Source organism: Solanum stenotomum, chromosome 9 (assembly GCF_019186545.1).
Source record: "Solanum stenotomum isolate F172 chromosome 9, ASM1918654v1, whole genome shotgun sequence".
Taxonomy (NCBI): Eukaryota; Viridiplantae; Streptophyta; class Magnoliopsida; order Solanales; family Solanaceae; genus Solanum; species Solanum stenotomum.
Genome location: NC_064290.1, coordinates 18,470,088 through 18,479,307, shown reverse-complemented (window position 1 = coordinate 18,479,307; position 9,220 = coordinate 18,470,088). Strand labels below are relative to the sequence as shown.

General features: G+C 31.0%; 1 long non-coding RNA gene across 1 annotated transcript in view; it reads left to right on the top strand.

Moving 5' to 3' along the window:
• The first annotated feature begins 6,322 nt into the window (after positions 1–6,322).
• Positions 6,323–9,220, top strand: part of LOC125876668 (uncharacterized) — a 34,775-nt gene continuing 31,877 nt past the window's right edge. The window contains exon 1 of the long non-coding RNA XR_007447521.1: positions 6,323–6,405. This is a non-coding gene — a long non-coding RNA (uncharacterized LOC125876668). The remainder of the gene's footprint in view (positions 6,406–9,220) is intronic.

Sequence of the window (9,220 nt, the reverse complement as noted above, 5' to 3'; positions counted from 1 at the left end):
GTCACCAATTGCGTAGCATATCTCGACAAAGAATGGAACTTAGCTTCATAAGCAGCCACAGACAAACCATCTTGCTCCAAAGCCATGAACTCATCCTTCTTACGATATCTCAAAGTCCGGGGCACATATTTCTCCAAGAACAGAGCATGAAACTGGGTCCAAGTGAGTGGGGGTAAAACTGAAGATCTGCATTCCACATAAGCTCTCCATCACTTCTTAGCCTCACCTTGATGCTGAAAGGTCACAAACTCTACTCCATGTTGATGGACAATTCCCAACTTATGAAGCCTCTCATAGCAATCTAGGATGAACTCATAGGCATCCTCACTCTCAGAACCATGAAACACAGGCGGTTTCAATTTCAAGAACTTAGTCAACATCTCATGCTTATTACCAGTCATAACAAGACCCAACAAAGGATGGATGAAAGCATCATTACCTACAGTTCCACCCACCATGGGGACAGTGATAGAAATAGGGGGATTGGCGGGAGCTTGAGTTGCTTGAATAGAGGGAAGCACTCCAGGATCAACCATTCCTTTCAAGAACGACATAATATATTGAGCTAACACTGAGTCTAAGGGAGGAATACCTGTAGTCTCAGCCTGCACCTCTTCCTCTTGTCCAACATTCTCCTCATTCTCAACCTCTATATTCTCCTCTACCTCTTCATGATGCATAGCAGGAGCCTTATTTCTGAGAGCATTCTCAACTGGAGACAAGAGAAAACAAAGAGATTTTCTAAAGTCATATAGCCTCTCGAAGAAATGTACAGACGTCTCTGTACCGTTCCACAAGACTTTACTAGACTCATTTTGGTACATCGAGATCAACGAACCTAGGCTCTGATATCAACTTTTTCACGACCCAGACCGTTGTGATTGGCATCCACACTAACCCTCCGGTGGGAGAACCACTACTACAACTCAAGCTAAGTAACTTAACCAAATACTAAGGCATTTAAAGATACAGAAGCAAGTTTAAATGCTAAGGAAAAGAAATAGGGAGTTCTCATTAACGCCAAACAAAAGTCTAATAAAAACAAATGCAGAATAATACCTAGAACTTGAAAGTCAGTGTACCAAAATATCTAAAGTTCAACAAGTCTAAGAAAATGGGTACAACCCAATTAAACATAAAACAATCCTAAGTACTAGTCTAAGTCCGAAAATGTGGACCTAAATAGAAAGATAACTCATGGCAGCCTAGATGAACTGGCTCAACCTTGAATTGGATGACGATCACTGATCTTCTAAACGAGGTCTGTCAGTAGCCACTTAAAGATGTCATGTACTCAACAAGAAAAAAGCAAGTGCAGTATCAGTACACAACCATAATGTACTGGTAGGATCACGCGGCTATCCCACTAAGTGCAACATACATAATCCATTACAACATAATAATAACATGCATACATCGAACAACGTACAATTTCACAATTCTCAAGATATACAGTTATGTTAAGTCAATGGTCCTCTCATGGAACCCACACCAAAACTGTTAGTGTACGTACATGGTACCTGTTCCAAGTTAGCGTGTCGAATCATGACACGCATTCCAATTTTTATGCCTATACGTGGCAATCGATCCCATTTAGTGTGTTGGAACGTAACACCCAATCCATTCAACAAGCCACAATCACAATCACAAAGTACCTTGTCATAATCATATAATTGTCTATCCTCATTTACGATTAGTGTGATGAATAATGCAATATTCGCATACATACATGTATTATAATGAAGCAAGAATAAATATATATCACACAACATGAAATCACAACCATCACTTACCTCAAACAAAGCTTGAATCCCCTAAGAAACTTGTTTCTTCCCTTTCTGGATTCTTTCCGCTTGTTCTTGGTCTTCAAACAATCATAATAATGCGAGGATCAATAAATAACACCTAACTACCCAGATTATAAATAATAATATCAATCCTAGGTTAAACCCTTGATCCCCATACCCAGATTAGGGATTTTTCCACCATAATTTCTAGATCAAAACCCTTCCCCATCAATAATTACCCACTAGTTTACATTCTACGGATCAAAAAACGGATTCGGGGAGTTAAAACCTTACATTTAGCCTTAAGAATGGTGAAAAATGGTCAAGAACTTGCCTGAGGTCGTCTCCTAGCTCTCAAAGTGAAGAGTAAAATGTTTTTGGGGTTTATTTCTGACTTAAGTAGTGTCTGTCCCGCCACAATGGTCCTCACCACGCTAAAGCAGCCCCGCCCTGGTGGGAAAATCCCGTCTTAGCGGCTTGCACAGAACCAATGAGCAAATTTAAGAATTCCAAACCCCCATTTAACAACAATCTTCATCCTTTGACACTCACAAAATGTCCGTTCACGACAAGATCAATTTCGAGAGTTTTACTCACCCGAATTCAATTCTGTAAAGTCGTACGGGTTCCTTAACGTCTTAGCTATCTACTTATGTGATCAGGATCATAATTAGATCACCTGATTGTTACAAGATTTCCCTAGACCTTACTGGCTCTAATTTTGTCCAAATCTAGATTAGGTTGGGAAATTCCAAGTTATTACGAAAAAGTTTTCCGGCCCAAACTTTTCCCCGTTGGATTTTCTATAACAACGGGAACTGATCGTTACAAACAACAGGTCTGGAGATTGATTTTTATGTATAGTTTGTGTTTCTAGGTTACATTAGGCGTATTTTTAATAATTTGTATTACATTTACATAACTATTCAACAATCCTTATTTTGTATCTCTCTTTCTACTTCCCCTCATACATTTCCAATAGATTATTGTCTTTATCTTTGAATTAGGCTTGCCTACTGCGGAGTTATAGTAGGCGTCATCATGTCATGATATTAGTTCATGGCATGGTTGGGGTGGAATGACCATGAAATTGATATGGGGTTTAAAATTAAGTTATGATCCAAGAATGTTTAGGTTTGTATTATTGTTTTAGACCAAGAGCAAGTTGAAACTTCACAGAAGGAGAAGACTTGGGTTCAATAGAGTATTCAGACTTGATTCAAGGTATGTGTGAATTCATTTCCAATCTACGTTATGTATGCATGTTAACCGTATCTTTGGTATTGCTTGTACAATACGTGATTGGGGAAAAAAATGATGAATGTAATATGATATCTTGTTGTCAATCATATGCAATAAACTTGTCTTAAATACTTGTGGTCTTACAAGAGTGGTTGTATTCATTATGATTGTCATTTATGTGTTGTCTTTGATTTCGGTTGGCTCGGGCAGAACACCTAGTACAGATTATCGATTGTCTTAGGTATAACGCTTGGTACTGGGAATCTAATGGCAATCTTGGGTACCATACCTAGTACAAGTTTCATTATTGTTGGGTCATGTACCATGCCTATTATATGGTTGATTGATTTGCTGTGTGTTGGTTCCATGATTGAACCGGGCCTATTCAATTGTGGTGATGATGGACATGTTTCAGGTAGTGGTTAAGTCAGGTTGATGACTGAGAGTCCTGTGTATGTTTACTGACATAAGTTACCTATGTATTGTCCTAGTTTACTGATTTACCATTGCTTGTTCATATTTTATATATCGGGAGCTATATTATGATCCTACCATTATACCATCATTCTTATGTACTGATATTGCACTTGTTCTTTCTTTGTTGATTACAAGACATATTCCGGTGATAGCTACACAATCTCACATGTGAATCCCATGTTCCCTGAACCCAAGGGTGAGATGCTTCTTTCAGGTTGTTGTGGGTTTATACTCTCTTTGTAGTTCACCGTTTGAACTTAGACTCCTTTTATTTTGGGATTGCATCTCTGTAATCTAGACTATGTAGATGTTCTAGTAACAGGACTTTCATATTCTAGGGGGAATATTTTCGCAAACATTTTTTATAACGATTGTTAGTTAAGAAACTTTATTTAATTGATGAAAATGTTATTTAGATATTTAATTGTTTCTGGGTTGGCTTGAGTAATTGGTTCTCCCACTGGGGTTTAGTTTAGGTGCCTTTCATGATAGTTTAGGTTGTGAAATGTGCCATAACATAAAATCATAAGTTTTTTATTTTTCAGAAATAGTATAGTTCTAATTTTCCTCCCTAATTAGAAAAAAAATAAGACTAACAAATTAAAATGGAGGGAGTAAGGGTTAAGACGAATTCAATATACTCTTTCAAAATGCGATTTTATATTTGTATACAAAATATTTAAAGTAAAATAAATTAAAAATATGTATGTGTGTGTGAAATTTAATACAATGTAATTCTAGATATTCCCCTAATCAATGAAATTTGCCGTACCCAAAATATAAAACTTTTTTATTTAACCCCAGTCAATATCATTTATTATACCTAATTAATACAATTAGTTATTCGGTAATTAAAGCTTGAAAAACTAATTTACAGATAGAGTAGAATTAAGTTTTGAGCACTATAAATAAGACCTTTAGGACCCCTTAATGTTATATTCATTTTTAAGAACTTTCAATTGATATTCTGTCAAATCTTCACTCTTCGATTTTCTATTAGTTTTTCGATTTCACAATGTAAGATCATTTCTTTCTCAATTGTTTGTATGTAATTTGGAGTATTATAATACCACTTTCAATTTTCAACACCAACTACCTTTATCACCACCCACCACCCTTATTCACCATGGATACTGCATAACTCTTCAACAATTCATGATCGTTATCAATAACTGCCCACTATCATCATCACTGATCAGTGTTACAATTTTTAATATTTTTATTTTATAATATATAATATTTATAAATAACTTATTATTTATATATATATTAAGAAATAATTATTTTTTATATATATTCAGATTTAGAGAATTTTAAATTTTGATATATTCACTTGGAGAATAAATGTGAGACGTACATTCATCAAAATTAACAATTTTTTTGGCTAATTATTTAGGTCTCAAAGCAATGCTAATGCAAAAAGTCATCAAACTTTCAAAGCTATGTTGCAGGAAGCTATGTCGAGCAGGTATTAATTATTTACTTTTTTGTGTAAAAAAGTTTGTTTAGATTTCCCCAAAAAATATTGTTTACATGTTCAAACATTTATTTAATTGAAATGCCTCTTGTAGAAAATTTGTTTTTTAATACATAATTATTTTAAATATTTAGAGATACTATACATTATTTTCTTATAAATGGGAATATCATACACATCATTTTCATAATGTGTGCTTTTCAGAACTAATATTGAATTGAGGATAATTTTGTTATTTAATAGATTTTTACTTGATTTTATTATTTATCTGTTTTAACAAATCAAGACAAGTTTGTTATTTTCATTCCATACTACTTTTATCATTGAATAACCATATAAAATAATAATAGTCAAACTTAAAATTTTTGAAACAAAATTCATGAAGTTAATTTAATAACATATGTTTTTCAAATAGATTTAATAATGGATTCTATTAAATATTTTTTTTATAAGTGTTGTTGCATTAGAGAGACACTATAAAATTGTTAACACATATAAGTATTACTTTTTTTTAAAAAAAAATAGTTCATGCTAATTTGCGCAACTTGAAAATAAGACAATACTTATTTTGACAAACCTCTTACGTAATAGTTCCGACCAACAAAATTTTGAAACAAAACAATAAAAATATTATCTGTTTTAAATAGTTAACATAATATTATTAGGCATGTGCACAACACGTGATATCCTTTACTAGCTTGCATATACATAAAAAAGTTGTGCATAAACATTTGGTAGCATCACGACCTTTTATTTTTTGTTATTATAATATATATATATATATAATAATAATAATAATAATAATAATTAAAAAAAACTGTGTAGATTTCTTTCAACTAAAAGTGTAAGGGATACTTTTGAATAAATTATTATTTATAATTTAAAATATAGATTAATAGTCTAAAACTTGATTAATATCAAGTGTTATGTTAATCCATATTTATTATTATTTTATGGCCTAAATGAAAAAAATTAGAAATAATATGTTATTATTTTCATTTATATATAGATGGAGCTTTCTACTAGCATTTATTATTAATTAACATATCTTTCTACTTTTACTTGAATTTGTCTATTTACAATCTAATTAAATATTATTTTTTCTTAGGTATGAGAGTATTGAGCTTTCAAAGGTATATTTCTTTGACCTTTTTTTTTAATGTTTTATTTTCTATTTTTTACTTAACCATCATTTATTTTTTATATATAGGAAAAGAATGTGAACCCCAATAAGGGTTTTGATCCTCGAGTGCCAAAAAGTTCAAAAAGTCATAAACCAAGGGTATGTGATGATAAATTATTATTATTATCATCATCATCATCATTATTATTATTATTGTGTTATTATTGTTATTACTACGTAAATAAATGCAGGCTCGCTATCCATACGGTAGAATGCCAATAATGCATTTTTGTTCTAATGTAAGTGCATATTTTATTCCTAATTTATTTTTAGTATTTTAAATGGGCTTATATTTAAATAAAATTAATTTTCAATAGATTTGTATATAATGTTTCTAAACTAATACAATTGTATATTATTTTCAATTTAAATGATATTACTATAGAGAGGAGTTGTTGAGCAAAAAAATGGACATAGAAAGAGGGAGCATCCATGGCTGACCAGGTAATATTCCTTTTTATGGTAATTTTTTTTTGAAAATGTTTCTTAAGATTTAAAATCTATTTATTTATTTTTTAAAAATAAATTTTGCAAAAATATAATTGTACCTTACATAAATATGTCTTTTTAGTAATTACTTGACAACTTATGAAATAAAATGAATTACAAAAGAAATTAAATCATGAATTCAATTGGTAAGAAATAAAAATACAATAATGCATTTGTGAAAATACTAATAATAACTGTTGATTTGAATTGTAGTCATAATCCTATTAACAACCGATTGTACCATCCAAGCTTTGTTGCCAAAGGTCTACCAGTGGACCCTTACTTACGTATGCTTAAGGAGAATCCAGACTTTCGTAAGTTAACAATTTTAAATATAATTATAAACCAAATTAAAGAATATTATTGTATGGTTATTTATTATATTTAATTTTTATTCTTACCAGTTAAAATTGCAAGCAAGTCTGAGGCTGATAGTAAGAACAAAGTGGTGATGGATTTGAACAATTGAGGAATATTGTGCTGGTGTTGGATGTTATATCTTAGTAGTGCAAATTATGTTATTGAATAAATCCTCCGAGAATATTGTGGAACATTCTGAATATTCTTGGTGTTGTCTTTTCATTTTATCCTTTTAGTTTCATAGTTAGAGAAGTGTTGAACTTCTTTATTCAAGTTTGGGTTTTGCAGTTTCAATTTGTTTTCAATTTAAAATAAACTAAGTTGTATTTCTAGGTAAAAATCTTCATGTTTAAATACAAACATCATATTTCTTATTTCAAACATCCTTTGTTATGATTTACTTTATTATTTAGAAGTGTTTCCTCCGTTTTAATCTACTTGTCTTAGTTATTACTCTCTTAGTTTCAGTTTGTTTATTTTTAACTTAACACAGTTTAAATAAGTAAAGAGAATTTATTAATCTTGTAGTCTTAAATGACATGTAGAATGTATCAAAATGGATTTTAATTTCGTGATCTTAAAAATATCATGTGAAAAGTTAAAATTTTGAAAATTGTCAAAAAAGAAAAGAAAAACTCATTTTCGAACGGACTAATAAGAAAAGTAAACAAACAAATAGAAACAAAGAGTATTTTTGGATAGTAAGAGAATATATATATATATATATATATATTCAGTAAAATTTGTCTCATGTTTTTCAACTAAGGAAAATACTTTCATAATCTCATCAGTTGAATTTCTAGATAAAATGAGATTTCTTATTTGAGACTTGAGCCTATTTTGGGTATTTTGGGGTATGAAACTTTTAATTTATTTTATTTTATATCCAACTAGTATGAAAAATTTAGTTATAAATCATTTCTTATCTAGAACAAATATATAATTAAATTACATATTGTATTTTCCTTAAAGAAATCATCTTTGCAGTAAATGTTTTTCAAAATATTCTTTTCAAATGGTGCTGACTCTAAAGGTTATTTAGCAAGGAAGACTTTAGGCATTTAACAATTAAAAAAAATTGAAATGTTTCTTTTAATCTCAAATAGTATATATGAAATGCACGAATTTATTAAAGAGTTACCTCTTCTTACAATCAAGTTTAATTACTGTTATACAGGTTTAGAGAGGCATAAACAAAAGTTTTCCCCTTTATTCAAAAGTTTGGAGATCAAATCATATATATATTAACTTGTTACTTTTTCAATATTTAGCTAATGAATATTTTCAAACAAAAATCTTTTAATTAAGCTAAGTCTGGCCGGTAATTATTTTTGGTGGATCTTAAAGAATGATTAGCTCCTTCCCTTTAGGATAACTAGAACTCTTACCTAGAATCACATAAGCTAAGTAGATCACTCATTGAAGTTAATTGAAGCATAACTTAGTAAATTATTTAGGTGTCCTAATTCATCTTTAAATGACGACTCCTTAAATTAAACTATGGTGACTGATTGGAGAGGCTGGCTTTTGGAACTAGTAGCCTTAACTCAAACGAGATGATATACATACATACATACATACAAACAAACATACATACATTGATCTATAGCCACTGAAGTACTACCGTTTCATTCGATGACTGGTTCATTCAGAAACTGAAACTTAAGGACTCTGGTACTACAGTCAACTAAGGAATAATAAGTGTGTAGTTAATCCATGTCGAGAAGATATCAAAATTAATCATGTCTAACTCTACTAGATCAATGGAGGTGAAAGATACAAACTGGCAATTTATGTATACTTGTTTAGCTACAACTGTGTAACACCCCAAAAAAATTTTGAACTAAGACTCAAACCTTCTTCGTTATGAGTAGGATTTTACCAAGGAATTTAAAATTTCATAAGCCTTAAGATCAGGTTACTAGATATAGCACCTTGAGTTCCAAAAAGAATTAAAGAGAATTCATTCACGTCATTCTTTAGTTCTTTTAAGTTTTGAGTCAACTTCAAACAACCATAAATTTCATGATGATTTAGGAGACCCACAAGATATCAAATGAAAGATCTCTGAGTCCTCTTTCCAACGCCACTGAGTTTGCTAATTTTAAAGCTTGTATGACGGAGATATGCCGTTTTGAAGTCAGGCTGTCCATTTAAGAAAATTACCCGAAATAGGAGGGGTATTTTAGTCTTTTCCTTACCCCC